General features: G+C 31.3%; 1 protein-coding gene across 1 annotated transcript in view; it reads right to left on the bottom strand.

The window, feature by feature from the left end:
• The window catches only part of PCDH15 (protocadherin related 15), a gene marked incomplete in the record, with an annotated part of 701567 nt that overhangs the window by 521949 nt on the left and 153985 nt on the right, over window positions 1-25633 (bottom strand).

Below are 25633 nucleotides of genomic sequence, written 5' to 3'. Positions count from 1 at the left end.
ACATGCATACATGCACGCACGTGACTTAAAATTTGTTCTTTGGCTGAATTATCTTGATTCTTTTTACCAATCTGTACATGAGTAATCTGGGAAAGCCATTGATGTTCTGACTTAACTGTATTAGAATCTTTAAGGACTAATATTTACTACAGCCTTTCCTCAGACTTAGTGGCAAAAGCCTACTCATCTTGTCGAAGGGCAATATCAGCAACCTTTCTAATAGAAACTCTTTCTACCAACTTGAGTCTTCTTGCTGTGTAGTACTTTTTTTTTTTTTTTTTCAAAAATGTACAGTTTCCAGCATGCCGGCTTACTTCCTATAAACTTTTATAAATGTTTCCCTTTTTAGTCATCACTGCAGTAATGAAAAATCCCACTACTCCATTCTCTATTAAGGAGGGAAATTCTCTAAGTGTCTATGCCTGTCCAAAAATTGATTTGTCTTAAATATCAGCAATATTTAAATCTGAGGAATGAGAGACAACCTATGTTAGCATAACTTGTTTGTTCTATTTCAGGTGAAAGAACTTATCATACTAAGCTGAGCTTGTCAAGTAGCAGTGTTAAGATAGTCAATAGGTATACCTTGGGAATAGTTCACAATTTTGGAATGCTATGGGAACAACAGGGCTTTTAACCTTAGCAGAAACCTCAACTAGAAATAATCAGCAGCTTAATGAAATTCTTAAAGGGGTGGAAATCTCATACAAAAGGTTCGTGTATAATTCTGAATAGATTTCTTCTGTCTTTAAACCATGCTATGGTTCAGATATTGTCTTGGGCACTGAGGCCATAGAATGTATCATCTGAGAATTTCATGATATCGGTCAGATGATGCTTCGAAACAGAGCAGTCTTAGAAATAATATCAGCCTTTCAGGATGGGACATTTTAGGGGAATAATATTTTATTCATACTCCTACAAATCTTTCTGGCATCTTTTATGTTATTAAGATAAGGGAAATTATAAATAAATAAATAAATAAATAAATAAATAAATAAATAAATAAATAAGATGAGGCAATTTGGCTAATATCTCCATGTTTCTTATTTTAATTTGGGGGCTCTTGGCCCCTGGCTTAGAAGTATAAAATACTCAGGTAATAATCTTTCTGTTGGTGTCTGTCTGTAATTCATCATTCACATGTGTGACCTCCATAATCTTAAATATTTCTGTGTATCCGCTGTGCCATAAATGATCCAATAAATAATTATTCAGCAAAAGAACAGAAAAACCTGATGTGTATATGATTGTTGAAATGTTCCCCATCAGAAACCTGAAAAGTCTGAGCGATAAGAGACCACCTATGTTAGCATAACTTGTTTGTTCTGTTTCAGAAAATCTTTTCCATAGAAAAATATGGCCATAATCTAACAAATTACTATTTGCTTCAGGAAATTCCCATAGGTCATTTTTGGAGAGAACACTATGTTCATTTGAAAAAATCACTTAGTTATCAAACACCAGTTTACTAATCAAGGCCTTCACCTCACTGCGCCCACCAATCTTCAACTACTGTATCATAAACATTCTAGTCTGTTAGCGCTCTGCCTCAACTGAACTGCCTTAAAGCCCTTTAGCCTGATCCTCAGCGCCTATAAGTATCTCGCCTCTGATTTCCTCTTTCTCAGGCATTGCTAGATTTTTGTCAGGGTAGTGTTCACCCCTACTGTAGTAATTTCCAATAAACTCAGATTTTCTTAACACAGTATCTGCCTCAGAGTTAACACAAATAGTTGTTATTATTATTCTGTTATTTTTATTACTAGCATTATGGTAGTTCTTCATTACTTATTATTATGAAAAAATGTGAGGAAAAAAATCTGTTTGTATTTCATTCACTAAAACTACAGTGTTTGTCTTTTCTATATATACTTCCAAAGACCTATCTCATACTTTTATTTCCTTTTTAGATTAATTTTTATATGCCATTTTACATAAACTTTACTGTTTTCACCTGCTTATTCCATTCTTTTTAAAAATTAATATCTACTAAATAGATTACATTTGAGAACTAGAATATATAAAAAGGATAAAGCTTAGCACAGGACCTGACACATCCTAAGTGCTCAATAATGGTCCTCATTACTTTGTAAGGCTCCTGCGAGGCCAAAGGATAATAGATTTGATGCTCCGTGTAGGTACTCCTTTTGTAGTAGTTATTTATCTTGCTATTGATATTAATACGTCAGGGAGCTCAGATGGATCAACAACCTCTGTACAAATGAAACCATCTGCAGAGGTCTGTTTTTTAAAATATTTCACAAAAATTCAATGATGTGCCTTCAGCAAGAAAAAGTCATAGCTCTTAAAATGCCAAGTGTAAGGCATTTAATATGTGTTTATATATGTAGTCTTATTATAATACTGAAGATAAATTACCAAGGCCCTGTTTTCTGAATCTCCTTTAGAAATGAAATATAAAATTGAATAATTTTCCAAAGGAACTAAACAAATGTGGGTTTGGTTCAACAATAAATGTCCTCCAAGCCCACCAATGAGAAATATCACTTTATATGTGTGTATTTTAATGATGACCTCTTTTTGTAAACAAAACAAGCATGATTGTTTTTCAGACAAAATTAGTTTCTGAATTTAGAGATGATTGGCTTAAATGAAAATTATGTCCCTGCTGCAAAAAATTTACTCAACTTCCTAATTGTCTAATGATGAAAAATAGTTATTTACTCTCATCCCATGTTGTGTAGACCATTTAGATTAATTCCATATGTAAAGTTTTATCACTCTATATGATATTCATGCATGTCATTATTTATATCATCATGTTTATCAAAAGAAGAAATCCACTTATGTGATCCAATTTATTGCTTTTGAAGGAGTACAGTACTACATCTGAACTAGAAATTGATAACCTTGAGCTTTTAGGATTTGGCCTGACTCATCATTTAACCCTGTTGTAGAAGTGACCTTCTCTGAGCTTCTGCGTATTCCTCAGCAAATAGTCCTAATGCCTACTCATAAAGTACTTTTTGTACCTTATACTGAGGATTAATCTACATCACAAACACCTAAAATATAATAATTTCCTCTGCAAATTCTCTTTTTTCCCCTCCAAATTCTTAAATATAATTAATGTGTTTTGTTTTTGTTTTTGTTTTGTTTTTGTTTTTATTTATTTCTTGGCTCAGACAGGGATTTCTACAAGTGAGTGTTCCAGGCAGTGTTTTGGATGATACTTTGAAAAGGACATGGATATGAAGCTAATTCTTTAAAATAATTCCTAAGTATTTAATTTTTTTTATTGGTGGGTATCTAGGTTGTTTCCAATTATTCACTAAAACAATGCTACGAGGATTATCTTTTAGGTACATATTTTGTGATCATATGCAAGCATTTCTGTACTAAAGATCCTTAAAATTGGGCTCTTTGATATATCTCTACATATCAAATAATATATAAGTATAAAATTTTGTTGAAATCTTCCAAATTGCCTTCCCAAAGTCATGTACATATTTAATTTTTCATAAATCATATGTGAGGTATCACCTATATTTTCATAACAGTTTAAATGAAAACCACCTCTTGCATTATAGCTTTGACTCTTTTATGTAATATTCTAATTTACTGCTAGATAGAATATGCCTTGTATACTTAATGTAAAAATTCACACATTAGGATACTAATAAAAATCAGCCCTCTCTCTCTCCTATCAACCAAATAAGCAAGAGATGATGTATTTTTAAAAACTGATGCTTCCATTAAAGACAATGAATGGCTTACCTATGTGTTCCTGCTGACTAGTAAGTATATTAGAAAACGTCTAAATCCATTAAATTCGGTACAATGATTCTGAATAAGTTACTGTTGAAATCATTTCCTCCCTTACGATTTAGAAACTTTGAACATGTAAGCACGGTAAATGAACCTAAAGACATAGTCAAAAGCAAAAAGATAAAAATAAATAACCTATGAAAATGAACTGACAAGCCAAGTTTTGCAAAAACAAATTTAAAAGATGCTTAAAAATATTAACTAAAATTCTAGCATGTTTGTTTAATCTGTTTACAATGTGTCAATACAGAAACAATTCAGAGAATAATCGTTGAGGACACCTATAACCTCAAGTCACCAGGAAGTTTATTTTCTAATATCTAATGCAGTTGTAATGGCGTCACTTGGAAAGAGAAGGATGTGATTTTCCAAGTGAGAGCTTGCAACTTGAAAACATTAATATATTATAAAATTTTAATTGTAGAAATACAAATAATAATGAGCCAGGGTCAAAAGCAAGCAAGGCCTGGTACAAGCAGGATATATAATCTTTAGCAACAGAACTAACATCTGGGAGAAAAGACTATTTTAGTTATAGGACACCTTTGGTTTTTTTCAGCAACTGGTCACATTGAATCAGATTCATGGAAATCTAACAGTAGTGGGTTTTTTTGGTTTGTTTGTTTTTTTGGTTTGTGTTTGTTTGCTTGTTTTTATTCCCAGATATATGCATCAACGAGCAATGATTATGGTGACGATTTTGGGGGAAAAAAAGGGTGGAAGAACCTTTTTAAAGCTGATATTATTTCATTTATTAGGGTTCATCATCTCTTTAAAACACTCTTAAATTGAAAAGGTCACTATTCATTTTATGCAGTAAGATTAAATACGTAAGTAAAGCGCTTAGTATCTGTTATCAAGTATCTGTCAATGTTTGGTCAGTGATCTCCTTTACCAATAAACAATATTAACTCACTGATTTTTAAAACAAATCTATCTAATGGTAATTTCTTATTGCATCATGTAAGGATTATATCATCTCATTGACTCTTAAGATTTGTAAGGATTGTAAGGATTGTAAGGTTCATTAGAATGGAATCTGGGAAAGGAAAAATGCAACATTATGCATAATAAAGTCAATGATTTCTTTTACAAAATGTCTCACATATTTAAGATTATGTGATACACAGCAGCCTATCTCTTACATACCAAATATCTAGGAAAGTTTATCTAAAAATAATCAATATTAATATATATGGAGGAGAAGAGAGAGAGAAAGAAAAACTAAATGATTAATTCCAAGTCCAAAAAAATCTGAGGCCTTTTTTGATTTAGATAGTCACTGGTCTATATTAATTTGTCTATATAAACTTGTCTATATGAATTTCAAAATAGTGACATCTGGAACCCTGAAGTTTGTTGGATTCAGGCTTGTAAGAAACAATGTAGAAAAATGTTAATTTATTCACTTTTGCATCAGAGAAAAAAGATAAATGAATTAGGTTTTAGTGGGCTAAGAAATTCACTTTTGAGCATGAAAGTGTTTACCAAAATTGAAAAATGATACAAAAAACAAAAAAGTGTTATCAAGATGGATTTTAAAACATATTACACATTGGTTACCATTCTGATCCTTGTTTTATCATTGCTACATTTCTTTTAAAAATTATTTTTGAAGTAAGCCCAGTTACTGTTAATGTCATCGGCTTAAGGCTGGGTCTGGTGTGAACAAAAAGCTGCAGACCTGTAGTATGGTCAGGGCTACTTCTGCTTTTGCAGCACTTTTATTCTGGTGGATTTGTACTTTTAATTGAATAAAACTACGGATTTATTTGTGTAATCCCATTACATCTGGATTTGCCAGGTATCACTGACTATAGCTCCAAATGCAAATCCACTCAAATAACAGTGTTACTTTTTCAGCAAAATAAAATATTTAGGCCAATGCAATATCAGACTACTTAATATAGAGTCCAAGTGATTTACTCAGTTGGCAAAAAAGTAACAGATTAATTGAACAGTGCAGACAGTCTTAGACAAAAATTCTCCAGAAATAACTGTAAGATGGTCTCATTACATCAGTGGAATGAAGCTTACTTAGCAATATCTTGGAAAAGACAAATCATGAGCTAGTTCCAGCCAGGAAGAGTATCACTCAAACTGGGGTTCCAGACAGCTTTGATAATGGGGCCACTACAGGACCCACTTCCTGTTCTGTGTTGCAGCAATAAAAGCAGCACAGTCTGACCAAAACAAAGTACTGTAAAAATGCAACCATCATCCTGAGAAATTCAATGTGTAACAGATATTGTTTCTATGTTCAATGTTGGAAAACATTGAGGGAAAACAAATATTCAGCTGCTTATTTTACAGAAAAAAAATTAATAAAAGCAAAGCAAAACAAAGGGAAATTCCTGAGAGGCTAATTAGCTTGTTCTCAAGAACACAGAGAGTAAATGGTAGAGAGGACAATAGCGTTGTTGCCTAATTCCAAATTAATTAATTAATACTGAGTCACCCACAAGAAAACTTTATCTTACAGTACATTTTATAGATTTATTATTTTTTCATTACTACTGAATTCATCAAAAGTATTGGCAAAATCTTAGAGCTTGCGAATTGTTTAATCTACTCATCCCGAATGATTATATATCAGAAAAGATTTCTAACATATTAAATTTACTCAATGATTTATATCTGAAAGAACCAGAATACCCAATTTAAGGCAAAAGTGGAGTGTAGCATCACTTTTAAAGGATTCAGATGTATGGCTAAATAGGAATTAGTGTAAAGTTGGCATGGTCTTTGCATTAACAGAACAGTAATAATATTGTGCCATGTTAAAAATAGCAGAAAACAGCCTTCAGAAAGCTATTTTAATATTCTGACTAAAACAACATCAAACTTTAACTTGTAATATTTTTCTAAAACTCAAATAATCCAATTTACCTCTGGTATTTACCATTTCCATTTGTATGTCAAGTTTGTGACTCCCCATTGAACTTAGATGGCTCATCTTTTATTGATTGATTGATGATTGACTTATAGCAAGAAATCTAGATGCCAATATAACTTAGTAAAATGAATAGTCAGCACATCTTAGGGAAAGATGGGCAAATATTGCATTAATTATCTCATCAATAAAATAGGAATATACTTTTATTTCTTTAGACTGTCATGAAGGTTAAGTTAAAAGTCCGTAGCAAAGAACCAAATACAAGAAAACACTCTACACTGAGAAATTATTATTACATTATTAAAATGTCACTTATTAATATATATATATATATTTAAATGTGGATATTTTGTATTGACAGATATACCATATACTTTTAAAAATCTACAAAAAATAAAGAGGAAAAAATGTGTCTCTCTCCTTTCAGCACTGTCAAGAGAAAGGATTCTTTCAACAATAGGAAAATCTTGAGATATCTATTTCTGTAACACAAGCGGATGCACTGGGCTACCGAAACTTGATGAATCCAAACCATTATCAGCATTAAATTCATTGCACTTAATCTTATTCCAATTTCAGTTTTTGAGTTGAAATTTGGCATCTCATTTGTACATTCCTACAGCAAGGAAATGTATTAACTAATAGGTTCAAATATTCTAGCCCAATATCAGTTATACTTCTTATTATAATTAACACAGTGTTTTTTTGTCACATGGATCAGTCTAGAATGGGTTTGGCTACTGTGATCTCTTCTCCTGAGTCCATTCATATCTAGGTATATAGACAAAAATTGCATTTCTAGGTCTGTGGATCAGCCTCTGACTTGATTTCTCCCTTAGGTACTTTCATTCATTGATACCTGGACTAAACTTTCAGCCAGTTTCTCTAGAGAATAGCTATAGGCAGTCTTTCTTTAATTGCAGAATTATGTCTTCAAGTTGAAAAAGTGTTGAAACAGAAATTGAGTATCAATATAGCTGTATAGGAGATTTCTGAGGCATTAGAACAATGATGGTGATGATGAAGATACAGTGAAAGACAAGATTGGCTGGGAAGAGGCATGATATTACTTTCTGGAATAACAAAAATGTCTTATTCTTTGGGGTAGTATTTACACAACTGCCACAACTCATAAAATTGAAAACAATTTCTTGTATGTTATTTTATGTAAATTAGACCTGAATAGGTTGATTCAGCAGAAATATCTACAATATATCTTGTGCATAAATAAAATGGTTTGTAGAGATTTGGATAAGGATTACGTAATTTATGTCATAATTATTTTCAATACAAATACTCTTAAAAATAAATATAATTAATTATATTGTGTAATTTCCCATTTCACATTTTTTATCAATGTTTTTAATTCTTACAAACCATTGGCAAGTGGTCATGTTTTTATCTTTTAAAATGAAAAAGCTAAAAAATTCTACAATGAAGTCACATAATCTTTTGTATTTATTTTAATGGTTCAAGGACTCTAAGCTCTAAAATGAAACATTATAATGTCAAAACTATTAGTTTACTGTCTGTAAAACTTTCTAATAATTCCAAAAATATTTTTATACTTTACCTATACATATATTTATAAAGGCAGTTATAAAAAAAAGCTAAAGCAGGTCAAGACATATAAATAATATTATTAAGATGTCAACAGGCAATCAGTAGAAGGTGAATAAGTTGTAGAGCAACATCATGGAAGGCACTCCTGCTGTAATTTTTTCTTCAACAAAAGGATAAACTTCCATCCTGCATGGTTTACAGAATCTGCTAAAACTACTTTGATTGATTTTATATTATTAAAATTATATCGGTTACATACACTTATCTGAACACATAAGCACACTTATAAGACATAGAACCTTATGACCACTTAGAAAACTAAATTATATCTAAAAGAAAGAAAACTAATTTGTACACCCTGGTTCATAAGATATTGTGTTATATTTAAAAACACATTTTCATTTAGTATTTGTCTTTCTTCGCTTGAATTATCTCACTTAGTGTAATACCCTCTAGATCCATCAATGTTGTCACAAATGACAAGATTTCATTTTTTTATTGCTGCACTATATACACACAGACACACACACACACACACACACACACACACCACATCTTTATATATATAGACATCTTCTTTATCTAATCATTGATAGGTACTTAGGATACTTCTATATCTTGGCTATTGTAAATAATGCTGCAGTGCAAATAAGGGTGCCTTTATCTTTTCAAATTAGTGTTTTCATTTTTTTGAATAAATACCCAGAAGTGAAATTGCTGGGTCAAATAGTATATCCATTTTCATTTTTGTAAAGAATCTCCATACTGTTTTCTATAGGGGTTGCACTAGTTTGCAATTCCACCAACAGTGCATAAGGGTTCTCTTTTCTTTTGGTTTTACTTACATGTGGAATTTAAAAACAAAACCAAATCAGACTCATAAAAACAGAGCCCAATAGGATAGTTACAAGAAAGAAGAGAGTGGGGAGATGAGTGAAAGGGAAATGGGAATATAATCAATAATATTATGATAAGTTTGCAATGACAGATGATCACTAGAATTTGGAGGTGATCACATTGTAAGGTACAAAAATGTTGAATTATTATATTGTACACCAGAAACTATTATTACCAATATAAAATTATATGCCAACTATACATAAACAGAAAAAGAAATAAAAATATATTTTTAAATCTTAGCTCTATTTTTTTTTCTCTAGCTCTCTTCAGCCATTTTGCTGGTAATTTAAATACGATAACATTTTCCTGTCTTAGTCTGGTCTTTGCATTTCCCTTTTTCTGAAATGCTTTCCTTCTAGATGTCTGTATGCCTCAGAGTCTCATTTACTTCCTGTCTCTACTCAAATGCCACTTTCTCAAGGAAGACTATTTTACCACTCTGTCTAAAATAGCCCATCATCCATTCTCTCAGGTCTTAACCTTCTTCTTTTTTTAATTTAATAATGCATATCACTATCTGACATATTATGTATTTGTTTATTCAAAAGTGGACTTCGTAGATCTAATTATCAGTAAAACATCCTCTTTAACTAAGAGTATGTCTCATTTACTTATTTTTTATTGCACACCTGTGGAACTGAACTCACTCCACAAGGAAGATACAGAATACATCTATCATCTCAGGAGGTTCACTTATGTCCCTGTCTACTCACAAGACATACCATTAATTTCATTTATTTCACTATAGAGTCGTTGTAGAACTTCATATAAATGGGACTTTAAAGTTAACTTAGTGTGTTAAGTTTATGCTAAATAGGTATCCTTTATTAGTACTATTTTTTATTCTAATTAAAGAGATCTGAAAAAATATATATGAGAATATTTTTAAATTATTATACTAAACTATAAACTCAATGATTCAACCATCAGTGAAACTTAAGATCTTAGTAAAGTTTAGGAACCACTTTTTTTTTTTAATTTGCCTGTTATAATTTTATATTTTGTAATAAAAAATTTTATTTTTTCTTCATGTGGGAACTCAGATTTGAAATCTAGGTTTCAAAGAATAATCTGTAAAAAAGGACTGTTCTAATGCAATTTTAAATTGTGTTTTAGATTGGAATAATTATGATGATTGCAGAAATCATGTATTTTAGCAAGTGGCACAAAACTACCTAAAATCAACATTTCTTACAGGTTTTTTTTATAAGATAGTTATTTTCTCAAGACATTAATATCAATAGCACACACAGATGATTATTATTTAAGTTAATTTATTTTAAAGTGTTCAATTCCACTAAGCAGATGTTGGGGAAGTTGGAATTGGTGCAGATAATTGTGCCAAAATGAGTTTTTAATGGCATTTTTACAAAAAGAAATATAGCAACTGTTCTGGCCAAGAGTTAACTTTGAGGGGATTTCCAGAAAGCGTTAGAAGCCAAAGGCTTGGGCAATAGGTCTGATTGGAATAATTTATACTCTCTGGGAACCACCAAAATGCTGGCAACACTGAAATAAGAAATCTTAAAAAAGAAAGCAAGAGAGTTGTGCCATAAAATAATTTGTCACACACAAGATTCCTTCAGAGTTTCTTGAACAAGACATTAAGATACATGAAAATCTTGCTATAAGATTGTTATTGGTAACTTCAGTACACATCTGGAGTCAGAGATTAGGCTGGTTTAAACACTCAGAGTAAGATATAGTGTTTGAGAGTAGTAACTCAGGCTACTAAATGGAGATGAGGACACAGTCAGGCTAATCTTTTATAAACGGTAGAATTTCTTTGCCAATCCAACATGAGTTCTAAGGTTTGGCTTTGGATTGTGAGTGCTCAAGATGGAGTAAAAGCCATTGAAATAAGACCAACCAACTGAGAACCCAATACCTCAGATAATTCATGTAGATAGTAAATCCACTAAGGTTATGGGAGAATTTGAAGTAGAGAGGACAACCTTTGAGCTAGAACTCTGAATAAAGAGGGACTAGAGAGAAGTTGGTAGATACTGGCAATATGGGATGGGGGAATATGGGCTTTAAAAAAGTGAGAATTTTAAAAAGTGAGTAGAGAAGAATACCAGTTCTACCTCCTGGTTCTGCAATGCAGGGGGTATGAAAGAATAACCAAAATTTAAAAGAGCTGCTGAGAAATGATTTTCTGGGGAAACTATGATTATAGTAAACACAATAGATTTTCTGTTAAATATTTCAGTGTCTTATAAAGTTCATCATTAAGAGCAATACAAAAAATTAACATATTACCTTCACAGTACCCTCATTAAAACACAATTATAACACCTGGAAAGGCAACATGCTAACCCATTAGAAGTCATTTAACTTGCCAGTAAGGTTTAGTGAGCTCGATTGAGCTAAAAAAAAAATGCTGAAATGGGAAATAGTGGAAGTTCTATAAAGTATGTTTTCAGAGGTTGAGAAATAAAGTGGGATTTGTGAACAGCCAGGTGTGAGGAGATGGAGTTAAGTTTGATAACAAACAAGAAAGTACAGTTTTACTGAATACATGTTTCATTGTTTTCACATTTTATTAGGTCTGGCCCCAAAAGTTGCTATTGTATTATCTCAGACAGAAATTCTTAGGCTCTGGACCCATATAGCATTTTAAGTATCAAAAGCCTGAAAACGTCCACAGTAAATGAAGGCTTGAGTTCTCAGTATATAGAAAAACAGTGGGTATGAGCTGAAGAACAATGGTTAAGGAATTAAAAAATAATACACAGCTGGTCTCAAATTATTTCTGAATACTATTTAGGGAATTTGGAGAAGTTACTTCCACTCCTGAAATGTCTGTTTATAATAATAATGAAGATAATAATGTGGCATAACGATGCTACTCAGCTTTATTATAAGAATTAAATGACAAACATCATGTCTATCATATAGGAAAGATTAATACATTTATTTACTGGTAATTATTTATTGAATATTATTATATATCAGGATACAGCAGTTAAAAAGCCAGGCCAAAACTTGTGGGGTTTTTGGCATTTACATACTAGCAGGCATTAGTTATCATTAGTAACACTATTAACAGCATCAAAGCCTAACTAGAAGGATCACAAAGAGCTGAGTCTATCTCATAGTTTACCTTCTGGAAACAGAAAAGCAGCATTAATCCTAATCTCTAAAGAGTAGTTGAAAAGATTCAATTTGCCACTTTTAGAAATTTCCAAATGAAAAAACAATTTGAAAATTGAAGCAAAAAAGAGGGGAATTTAAAATGGAGGTCATTCTCTGTACAAAATCTTCATAATCTTGTCAAGTTTTCTTTAAATATGAGTAGAGGTAGACTCATGGATGTCAAGTACTCTGTCTACGGAAACATATTAAATGTGTTTTGATGATAATTACAGTGATCACAGTGGCCACTTGCAAACAGAATCCATATACTGCTGATTCAAGTATTATTATAATGAGTTCTAGTTCCTTTACTAAATAATAAATTAATGAGTTTTACTCACTAGCCTGCGGGAAACATTAAAAAAAAAATTACAGTAAAGAAAAGATGAGTTCAAGCAGATAACCAGACAAATAAAAGAGAGAAAGAAGCATTCACTTTTTTATTGTAATTCCTGTATTACTTATATATGGAATTAGACCCAGCAAAACTAGAAGAAGCAACTATCCTTGAGGAAATCACACGCTTTTTCAAGTTTAATTCTTCATTTAATTCTCTATCTGCAAATCAAAGATTATAATTACAACCTCATGTGCTATTTGACTATATGTATATATAGAGACTATATATATAAATAAATGTTTTATTTTGTCACATTTTCTTCAAATTTTACCATATCTTGTATCTACTGGAATTATATACATATATGTATATGTAATTGTATATGTATACATATATATGTATACATATTCTATATAGAATATATGTATACATATATAGTATATGTATACATATTCTTTATATATTTAATTATATACATATTTGTGTGTATGTGTATTATATATATAAATGTGTTATGTATTATATATATATATATGTTTCCTCCCAATTTTGAAGAGTGGATAAATGAGGACCCTGACCCATAATCTAGCCAAATCTCTTCCCAAAAGAAGTACTGCCCCTCACAGCTCAAATTTAAGAAAATGTAGCATTAGTTTAGTAAAAAGAATATGCCCTGCTTCTACTTATTTTTTTAAATTTTTTTCATAATTTTTAATGAAAAACATTTAATATGAGTACTAAGCCTGGGACTATAGTAAGATTTTTTTTTTTAGCTTTTCTCTAACATCAAATACTCACACACATACACACGTGCATTTGGAAAATAAGGTTAGGTAACACAGTCGGGTGTTCATAAAGATGCAATAGTCAATATGAATGTTTTCTATATCCAACAAAGCACATAATTTGAATAATTTCCACTGATTCTTTTTCTCTGAAGTCGAATTTTGATTTTTTTGAGTGATTTGCTGAAAAATAGTTTCTAACTCTCTGCCTTAGAGCAAATTGCTCTAAATTAAAAAGGCATGTAAAAACATTGTAAAAATCACACAGACTTCATTAATGTATAGGTTAGTATCTGGGTCAGAGTACCTACGAGGTGCCTTATCTTTATAGGTTTTTTCTGACTCCAGATTTTGGTACCATCTCTGCATTACAGTCTTGGATTACAAAATGAAAACAGTGACCTGCTAACAATTGCCTCAGATCTTGATGACATTATCCTTTGTAGTAGTCCCTAAACTCTATCTTTACCTATAAATAAATCCTTTCCTATAAAAATCCCTTTATTAAGCTATCCTAATTACCCTGTTTTATTATTTTGTCTCTTTCTTGTCTAATCATTATCTGATATGATACACTAAATCAAATATCATTACAACTAATTCCTAAATATTAACCAAGTCATTTCTTAAAAAAAAGTTATAGCCAAAAATATGTAGCTACAATATTTAACCATAATTTTAAAATACAATATATGAAAAATTATACTGTACATGACTGATGATGAGATTTAATAATATATCTTGGAAATTAAAACCCTTACCATCTATATAAGAACACTATCTCAATGCTTCTATTTCCCTTTATCTTTTAAAGGTTTACATTAAATGTCTTGCTGTACTGAGCTTACTCTCATTGAGGTCTATTGATCATTCCAAAGGAAAAAAAAAAAAGATAAAGAAATGAAAAATTGAACATAAGACCATATATACATTGTAGTAAAAAACAAGTCAGCTCTCTGCTTATAAGAGTTCTAAAGTAGTTCTCATACTCTTTCATATGGTACTAATTTTAACAGAAGGCTGGCCCTGAAGCAGATACACATTTTTGTGCCACCTTTTATTCTATATAATATTTATTAATGAGACTTGCTAGTGGGTATCTACACAGTTTTGCTCATAGTCATTAAAGTCAGCAAATTTTCTGCAGGAGCAAGAGAGTCAGATAGTTGTCCTGGCCAATGGCCAATTTCCAGTTATATAAATGTCTTTTACCTATTTTCTTCTACTTTTCAAATTTTTGCGAGCATGATTGACTAGTAAAATTATTCTGTTTTTAAAGTATTCAAGGTGATAATTCTCTATATGAATTTATTTTAAAAAATCCCCGTCATCAATTTACTTAATACCTCACATATGTATATTTTAAAATTGTTTTGGTGAGAACACTTCAGTTCTATTCTTTTAGCAAATTTCAAGTATGTAATTATCAACTACAGTCACTATGTGTTTACATTAGATCCTTGGCCCTTATTTATGTATGAGCTTGTACGCTTTTATCAACCTTTCCTCATTCCCTCTACCCGTCAGGCCCTGGCAACTAGTATCTACTCTTTGTCTTTATTTTCATGTTTTGTTTCCCCCCACCCCCAAAGGTAAGTGATACCATGGAGTATTTACCTTCCTCTGTCTGGTTTATTTCAGTTAACATAATGCTGTCTAGTTTCATAAATGCTGTTGTAAATGACAGGATTCCCTTCCTCTTAAGGATAATAGTACTAAATGTGATTAATTAATTAATAATTAAATAGAAAAGCAATGCATGGGTTTATTTCTGTGCTCTCTATTTTGTTTCATTGATTATTATTCCTGTTTTTTTTTTTCTTTATGCCAATACTATAGCATTTTGATTACTACAGCTTTCTAATATAGTTTGAAATTAGCAGTGTGATTCCTTCAGGTTTGGTCTTTGTTAAAATTGCTTTGACTCTTTGAGTTCTTTTGTGTTCAATATAAATATTAGGATTTTTTTCCTATGTCTGTAAAAACTGCCACTGGAATTTTATATGAATCACATTAAATTTGTATATTGCTTTGGATAGTATGGATATTTTAACAAAATCGATTCTTTCAATACATTTACATGGAATATCTTTCCATTTATTTATGTCTTCTTTAATTTTTCATTCTTTTTTTGTAGTTTTCACTGTATAGATATTTTGCCTCCATACTTAAATTATTTCTAAGCATTTTAACCTTTTTGATGCTATCGTAAATAGGATTACTTTCTTAATTTCTCTTTTTGACAGCTCATTATCTGATAACTTCATTTCTGATAGTGTGTAGAAATGCAACAGATTTTTGTATACTAATTTGTATCCAGAAACTTTACTAAATATTTTGTCCTTTCTTTTGAAGGAGGAGGGGCATCTTTAGGATTTTTTATATATAATGTCATTTATAAAGAGCAACAATCTTACTTCTTCTTTTCTCATTTTTTTTTCTTGACTAATTGTTCTTGCAAGAACTTCCCTTACTGTGTTAAATTAAAGTGGTGAGAGTTGATATCCTTGCCTTGTTCCTAATTTTAGAGGAAAAACTTTCAGCTTTTTACCACTGAGTAAGATGTTAGCTGCGGGTTGTCCTATATGGCCTTTATCATTTTGAAGTACATTCCATCTATACATAATTTGTTGAGAATTTTGATCATGAAAATATGTTAAATTTTGTCAAATGCTTTTTCTGAATCTATTGAAATAATCATGATTTTTATCCTTCATTTTGTGAATGTGGTATATCACATTCCAATTGATCACGGCCTATGATCCTTTTAAAGTACTGCTGAATTCAGTTTGCTAATACTTTGTTGAGAATTTTTGCATCTATGTTCATCAGGAATATTGGCCCCAAATTTCATTGTTGTTGTTATTAATAGTGTCTTTGTCTGGCTTTGAAATCAGTGTATTGTTGGCTTTCTAAAATGGGTTTGGAAGTGTTCCCTTCTCTTCTATTTTTTCGAAGAGTTTTTGAGAACTGTTATTAATTTTTCTTTATATGTTTGGTAGAAAGTATTAGTGAAACCATCTGGTTCCTGGACTTTTCCTTGTTGAAAGTTTTTTGATTACTGATTCAATCTCCTTACTTGTCATTTGTTCAGATTTTCTATTTCTTAACAATTCAATTTTGTGATATTGTATGTTTCTAGGAATTTGTCCATTTATTCTAGGTCATCAAATTTGTTAGGATATAATTGTTGGTAGCATTTTCCTATGATTATTAGTATTTCTGTGTCATCAGTTGTAATGTCTCCTCTTTCATTTTTGATTTTATTTACTTGAGACATCTCTTTCTTTTAGTCTAGCTAAAAGTTTTTCAACTTTATCTTTTCAAAAATGGTTTAAAATTTATTTTCATTGGTCTTTTCATTATCATTTTAGTCTTTGTTTTATTTATTTTTGCTCTGATATTTATTTCCTTCCTTTACTAACTTTGGGGTTATTTTTTTTTTCCTAGATCCTTGAGATAAAAAGTTACATTCATGATCTCTTTTTTTCTTAATGTTGATATTTATCACTCTAAACTTCTCTCTTAGAATTGCTTTTACTGCATCCTATAAGTTTTGGTGTGTTGTGTTTCTACATTAATTTATCTCGCGATACTTTTTTAATCTCTCTCTTGACTCAGTGGTCAATGATCATGTTGTTTCATCTCTACGTTAAATTATTGTTTTCCTCTTGTAATTAACTTATAGTTTCATACCATTGTGGCCAGAAAACATGCTTGCTATGATTTCAATCCTCCTAAATCTAGTAAGACTTATTTTGTGGCCTATCATATGATATGTCCTGGAGAATGTTCCAATAAATAAATAAATCTATATAAAATCAAATTACGGATTTTTTTTTTATCTCAAAGAGCTACATTTTACATTTGATATAGTACTTATGAAAGTTCTTAAGTACTATAAGACTGGAGAAGACCTGACTCTGAAGCATATTTTAGGTTGGAAGTAGTCAAGAATGCCTTCTTCTGAGTTGTACCTTGTGGCACAAATGTCCTGCTATATAATAGTTAAATATATGCTATATATCCAAGAGCAGTGCCTTTAGAGAAAATACATTATCATTCATCTATTATTAACTATTTATACATTTATTTAGTCAATCAACAAACACTTAACAATTAACACTAGGTGCTAGGCACTACATCAGTTAGATAATAGATGGACCTAGATGGGCATCGGCACAGTTCTCAAGAACTTGAATTCTACTGAAAGATAAAGACAAGTAACCAAATAATTTCATACAACATAAATAGTAGATGAACTTAAATACAAACTCAACTCAGGAATAGTACAGGAAGTGGTCGATTAACAAAGAGGGACTGAGATTGGTGCCTGTGCGAAGTTTCCCAACAGAGGTGTTTCACTGAGACTTGATATATAAATCAAATTTACCACTCACCAGCAGACCAGCACCTTTCAAATATGGATGGATGGATGGGTAAACAAAGGAAGAAATGGATGAATGACAAAATAATCTCGACTGAAAAATTCAAGTTAAGTAAAATTTGCATTTTATCAGGAAACCCTGAGGAAACAATGAGACTTTAAGAAATAAAATGTTAATGTTGAGCAATAGATAACATGTCAAAGGGAGACATTGGAGGCTGCACAAGTACTCCTACATCTCATCACAGCACCTCTGCCTACTCCTAAGGGTAGTCCTGCTGCTAATACATTGCATTTTACAAAGTAAGTTGACTGGTTTTTTTTTGAGGTTTTAAGAATGTTGAGTGCTCTTATAGTATAATCATGAAAAATGTCACTATAAGATTATTAATCTTCTTGAAAAATATAGGCGCAGAAACAGAAAAAGTTCATAAATGCCTACTCTAACCCATATAGGTGTAGGTGCCCAGGGACTTCTGGCCTGCTTCATAGTCACACTTTTACATAAATTTTTTTTGGTAGTATGAAAACACTAAGTAACATTTATGGAGTAAAATATACTTAAAGCTTTATTAGCTTCTTTATACTTTTTTTTTGGATAACACCAAAGTGCAAACCCAATATCTCAGTTGTACATGATAGACATGCATAAATTACTATATTTCCCATAGGTGAATCAAGAAATAAAATTAAAAATAATAAAGAAAAGTGAAATTTATATAAAACTGATCATAATACAGAAAACAACATATTTTAAAAACAGATGTGAAAGTTTTTATTTTATTTTATTTTTAGCTACCACCTCTTCACAATGAGTTGTTGAAGAGTAATTTCTAAATTATTTATTTAAAGGAAACTGATTAGATGTTTCCCATTTTTGTTGAGGACTCAGAAGACAAAAAAAATAGTTCTAACAGTTGAAGATGCATCGTGAAATGTGAGAAGTGCATCGTTTTATTTCAAATCCAAAGTTCTTGTTTTCAAATGGCCTCAACAATCCGTATAACTTTAATTCATTTTTTCATATCTGACTCAGGAAAATGAGTACTAAAATATCACCCGGGCAATAATTGTTAAATAAAATGTCTTTATGAAATCATTAAGCTTTGTGGATTCTTGAAAACCTAAAGTTAAATGTATTTTCAGAAAAAAATTAATCTAGTTTATACATTCATTCATTCACTAAATATGTATTTATTGAGTGACTACTGCTCTATTCCTATGAACAAAGTTGTGAGGGGAAAAAAAACATTGCCTTTACAGAGCACATGTTCTTTCTTTATCTTGAGATTTAAACAGTTTAGGAGTCACCTCTATTGCCATAATTTTGTCTTTATATACTTTTCCCATTCTCTCTATTGTTTTGGAAATGACAGTTAATAAAATAAACAAGTAAGGTAAACTCCAAAAAAACATAGTAACCTAGGTTGTGGACTTAAATCATCTTACAAAGGAATAAATGAATCTTTGAAAAGGCGTTATCAAAAGACTCATTGAAAAGCTTCCTGTTTAGAGTTTTCAGATAAAACAAAGCAAAACAAAACAAACAAACAAAAAAACTACACCTGAAACTACAACAGAAATCTCACTAAAAGAAAGAACGAGGTCTTTTTACATCCATAAAGGTCTCAAGGTGTTTTTAAGAAAAAATATATCTCTTATAAAAATTGTATTGCAGGACAGGATTGTGAAATCTAGGGACAGTATTTTGGGATAGGTATTGTTAAACGCATGGGACTTAGTTAGGAGATGAAAACATTATGACATTTAAAATTTTATTTCTATATCCTTTTAAAGTATAAGATCTTCATTTCAGATATAAAGAGATAAATAAATATAGTAAATATCTATTCTATTGTTCAAAGATTTAAGAAAGTAAATGTCAGGAGTAGTTACAAGTATACAAAAATGTATTGACCAAATGTATTGACCTTCCATTATATGAAAATCTAATTGGCAAATATGTTTTATATAGTATCAAGATATAAAATGTACCAAATTGTACACCTAAAAATATCACAAGAACAATACACAAATACAATTTAATGCCTGGTTCAGGAAAGCCACCCTTCAGAAACTCTAGATATATAGGTCCTCTACATCACTTAAAAACTGTAAATGACTCAAAAAAGTTGTCTGCCCTTAAGGTTTGCTTTAAATAGCCATCCAGTATACACCCCAACTGTTAGCTAAACTACTTTAATTGGGACATTGATCCTGTGAGAATTTCTAGATCTTGATTTCGGTACTCCCAATATAGTAATTTCCTATAAATTGCCATTTCCCAACTAAGACAGAAATTCCGTTTCTTTAAGAAGCTAAATATTTTAAAACTCAGCCTTTATTAAAATATTGAAAAAAAGTTCTAATAAATCTATACTTTATTAAATAGTTTATCCCCTACCTTAGAATAAAGAAAGTTTTTTTACAGTAATTAAAACTAACCCTCAGAGCACTTGTTTATAACGAGATGAAGAAAAGACATTCACCCTTTTTTCATTTGCCTTCTTTAATAGCAATCTGACAGTTGAGGGTCAGCGAATAACTTATTATCAGCACCATTGGTCTTCCTAGCAATATGTATTTTTAAAAAGCAATTTTAAAACACAAGGGTATCAAAGCTGTACAATTAGTACTCAGTACTTTCCCACCCATTAGTACTATAAGGTTAACTGATAACACTACAGATGAGAGCTGCAATCAACCTCAGCAGGTTCTCTGAGGCAAGCTCTTGCTTTTGATGATTAGCTTCATTCAATTATGTGTTCTTAATAGTTCATGTGCTGAACTCATTAAATAAAAATATAATAATAATATTGCTTTCCTGTGAGTAAATCTCTTGATCTTTGAAAAACAGCCACTTCATCTCTCCCTCACAGGTACAAGTGAGTAAATCTGATGATATCTGAAAAAGCCCAATAGGTTTGTACAAAGATCATCCTGTCCCAAGGAGGGAGAAGAAGTTTAATAAAACTAATGGCTAAATCAAATCAGAAGCAAAAACACCTCTAGTTTTTCCTGTAAGATCAATTTTGAGGAAAATCAAACCCAATTTTATAGTATTTATTATACTCACACATATCATATAATTTTCATCAAAAATAAAATAGTCACTGCTGTCCCATTACATATTGGATGTGGGGCAGGAGGAATAGAATAAATCTTGAAAGTTTCCTGAAGGTAAATTTTAGTAGGGTTAAAAAAAAAATGGGTCATACAGTTCTACTTATGATGTTCTAAGAGTAGAGAAACTAAGTTTTATTCATTTAAAATAGCTTTACTGAGTGCCAGCTATGTTCCAGGTTCTATGCCAGGTAATGAGGATACAGTCATTCTTGAGCTTTAGTCTGATGAAGCAGAAAAATAATCCAAATAACTAACATATATTGTATAATTCTCTCTATCAAGTATTTGTTCTACATGCATCATCTTACTTAATGTTTTTAATAATCTTATAATAGACAACAAATTTTTCCCGTGCTAGAAGTGTGAAAACTAAGGCTTAGAAAGATTAAGTTTGTTCCTATTGTCACATAACTAGTAAATGCTAACTAAGGTTTAAATATGAACAGAACTTAACTCTATAACATGTGCTCCTAATTACAGTTAGTCTTTACACAGAACTTAGAAGCACAAATTTGTTACCATCGCTATAAACTAAATTGTTCATACATATGTTGAAACCATAATTTCAAATGCGATGGTATTTGGAGATGGAGCTTTTGGGAGATAATTAGATTTAGATAAAGTCAGGAGGGTAAAGCCCTCATAATGAGATTAATGTGTTTTATAAGAAACCCTAGAGAGTTTGCTTCCTTTCTCTCCCTCATACTCCCTGTGAGAACTCAGAGGTAAGGCCATGTGAAGGGCTCTCATCAGACACCGACCTTGCTAGCACTTTAATCTAGGACTTTTTATTTCTGAAACTGTAAAAAGAATTAATTTGGTTGTTTAAAGAACCTAATGTATGATATTTTGTTATGGCAGCCTGAGCTGAGTAACACACTATGGTTTAGTTTGATTACATCAGGTCCCCAAAAACAAAGTTTAAATTTTAGTAACTGCAGTATATTAACTGCATAGAAAAGAGGAAAGTAGAGAAAAGACACAAGAAATTACAATGAGAAAGTAAAATTTGAATTAAATTTAAAAAGAATTATAGGAGAAATAGTTGACTGTGGGAATGTTGACATTGCTGACATTCTAGAGACCCTAGATTTGCAGCGACAGCACTTAGTGAAGACAAACTTACCAATCAGCAAAAGTGAAGAAAGTGGTTGTGATGAAAAGGATAATGATATACCAGGGTAAAATGATGCTAGCAAAACACACACACACACACACTCACACACAACACACACTCACACACACACACACACTATACATTAAAGGAACTCACAGAGATACTTCCCTAAGAAAACAAAATTTGGTAATTTCTTCAATTCCTTCAAACCAATATTTAAATATCTCCCTTTCAATGAGGCCTCGCAGTCCAACCCCCTCTCCCAATCCCCATTGGCCATTCATTTCTGTCTTATCCATAGCACCTATCACCTCTTGGCATACTATATAAGCTCTTTGTTTATTATCTCATTTATTATCATTATTGTTTACTATCTATGTCTCACAAAAGAATGAAGACTCTGAGAAGACAAGTATTTTTTTTCTGTGTTATTCATGGATATTTCAAAATTACAGAAAAGTATCCTGCATATATCAAACATTTAACATGTATGGATAAAGGAACAAAGGAGCATAATTTTGAGGTGAAATTCTTGGCATTAGAATAATACATATACCATGGCTAAGAACATTTGTTATCTCAATTGCCATTAGTTATATATTGCAATCAATGAGAAGAGTCCTAAAACAGCAAAGGCTGCTATTTACTTCTCCAAATTACTTATTATTTATTTTCCGATAAAAATGTCAACTGTTATTAAGCATTATTTTAGTAATTTTGCCATTTAGAAAATTTTTCTAAAAAATAAAATACCTTTACTTATGTTATTTTGCACCCACACAAATACCAAATATTGTCATACTCATTTCATTAATAGAAAAATTCAGGCAGAAAAAAAAAAAAAAAACATAACCAACTTGCCCAAAGTCACATAAAAGTGATAGAACCGTAAAATGAAATGCATTTGCCTGACTCCAAAACTTAGACCGATTCCATCATGTCTTGATGATTATTAGATCTGCTATCTTTGTTCAAAAATTATCTCCTGTATAAATTAAGTGGCTTGGATAACTTTGGTAATTTTCTGGGTTCCATCATCTATTAGCTCTAATATACAAAGGATTATTTAGAGATAGAGATTCACAGGTATTCAGGGCCAACATTATGAAAATGGCTTAAAAAATTTTGGCACCCATATATCTTTGGAGAGTTGTCTTTCCTAAGAAAAATAATTAGGTATAATATAATGGCACCAGTAAAAAGTCTCACATTAGATGCTATACGACTCTAAGTCATATTTTTTGATCTGTTAAAGATTGTTAAAGACCCTGGTGTGTTAAAAGCAGAGAGGAGAGCGCAATAAAATTTGCTTTGACTGCTTCAAGGGATTATTGTAAGAATCTGATGAGTTAATTTGCATGAAAGCACTGCAACCCTATATATCTACTAATAAAAATAAAATAAAATGAAAACAATAGAGAAAAAACATCTTTATCTTATAACATTTGGGAAGATTACTAAAAAGTCAGAAAAAATGGTATTTATAGAAATATATAGTTGGTAACTATTCAATAGCATAACCAGCGAATAATTTTTAATCTCACTGATAGAGAAGAATGTGTATATATCTATGTACACATGTGCAAATACTCACATACCTATATCATACTGAATTCTTTATACAGTTTTAGGAGCCAGCCACTAGAACCCAGATGCCTAGTGTAGAGGCAGAATACTGGCCTCCCAACTGACCACACCTTAATCTCTGTGACCTGTAAATACACACTACATGACAAAAAGGACTCTGAAGATGTGACTAAAGTAACAAACCTTGAGATGGGGAGATAACACTGGATTATATAGGTAGGCCCAATGTAATAGCATGAGTCTAGCATAAAAGTAGCTACCCTTTCTTTGTTGTGGGCAGAAAGAGAAATGTTACTGCAGCAGAATAGTCAGAAAAATAAAATATCGCTAGTTTTAAAAATGGAGGCTGAAGGAATGGGGCCTGGAGTAAAGGAATGTGGGAAGTTTCTAGAAGCTAGAAAAGTCAAGAAAACAGATTACCACCTAGAGCTTCCAGAAAGAATAGCCTTGTTAACATCTTGATGTTAATCCCCTGAAACCTGTGTCAATATGACTAGAAGAATTGTAAGATAACACATTTGTATAGTTTTAAGTCACTTAAATTTGTGGTAATTTACTACGGCAACAACAGATAACTAATACAGCTAGGGAATATTTTTTAAATAAATTAGAAAAACACACATGTCAAAATCTGATGTATAAAAAACCAAAAATATGACAACAAATAAAAATAGAACTGTGTTTTTTTATTATATATTTGAGAAATTTGAATTATTTTAAAGTGCTGTGAAAAATAATACTCTGCCCTGAAAATGTGAAGAAACAAATAGTTTGACCAATTGTCATTCACCAGAAAGCAACGTTTATCACCTGTCATTACAATCTTACAATAAGTTATAATAGTATGTCTCAGTCAGCCCCAACTATAATCCACAAAACCCAGTCTCATCAGACCCCAATTTAAATCTAACATCAGATGCTCTACAGAATGTGCAAAGACAATGAATGTTCAAACAAGAAAATTATGACCTGAACTTGAGCCTATGCTAGGAAAATCAAATCTCCATGGTAGCATTTTAAATTTGTGAACACAGTAGACACTATAGAGTGCCAAAAAAAAATCATGCAGAGATATTTTCTTTTGTTGTTGATAGAAAGGGATGATGAATAAATGTCAAAAGTGATATTCAAGATATCAATATAGAAGTTAAAATTAAATGTACAAAAGTATAGAAAGGGGAGTGTTTGTTTTATTTTACAGTTCCTGTGTATTTGGAGATTTATTCCTGATGTACCCTAATTCGTCTGCAGGAGCCAACTGTTGGTATAATGATGATAATTCCTGACAGGTGGAGACTGCTGCCAGAGAATGCATGACATGCATAGGAAGATAAAATGAAAACAAACTAAGAACTCTAGAAACAGCTCCATGAAATCATTTAAGAGGACAAAAATCATCTTCAATTTTGAGATACATGAGAATAATTTCAACTCTCTTGTATGGTACTCACATACTGGCTAAATATTCTCTTCTAGTTGCTGTCTCTCCTGCTATCAGAAAACAGAAGGAAAGTGAAAAAAAGTTTTCGTATGTATACGGTACTTTAGACATGGAAGCAATATTTCAGGATTAAGATTATGGAAAAGGCCAGACTTTAGACTTGAGAGAGCAAAATCAGTGATGCCTTCAAACTGAATTAGCAATCAGAAATCAGGATGGACTTCTTCCTAATCAGAAAGCATGTAGCAAAGATATAGGTAGATAATGAAAGATGGTCAAAACTCAAGGCAAAGTCGTATCAAAACCAATTAGAAACTGAGTATGCCAGAATTCCCAAGGGAAGGATAAAAGAAAAGCGGAGATATGTGAGAAAAACTTCAAAAAGCTCTGTCTTCTGTTATAGAGTCTGTCTTATCTAAAGCTTTTAATTCACATTTCCCAGGTGTTATCACTCCAAGGCCAAATTCTGGGTGATTGCAAATATCAGTAAAAAGACAGTGAATTAAATAAAAACAGAGATATAATAAACTAATGTGAGTTAGACGGATTTATTAAGATCAG

Source organism: Rousettus aegyptiacus, unplaced genomic scaffold (assembly GCF_014176215.1).
Source record: "Rousettus aegyptiacus isolate mRouAeg1 unplaced genomic scaffold, mRouAeg1.p scaffold_m13_p_6, whole genome shotgun sequence".
Taxonomy (NCBI): domain Eukaryota; kingdom Metazoa; phylum Chordata; class Mammalia; order Chiroptera; family Pteropodidae; genus Rousettus; species Rousettus aegyptiacus.
This window is presented reverse-complemented; position numbering and strand designations above follow the sequence as displayed.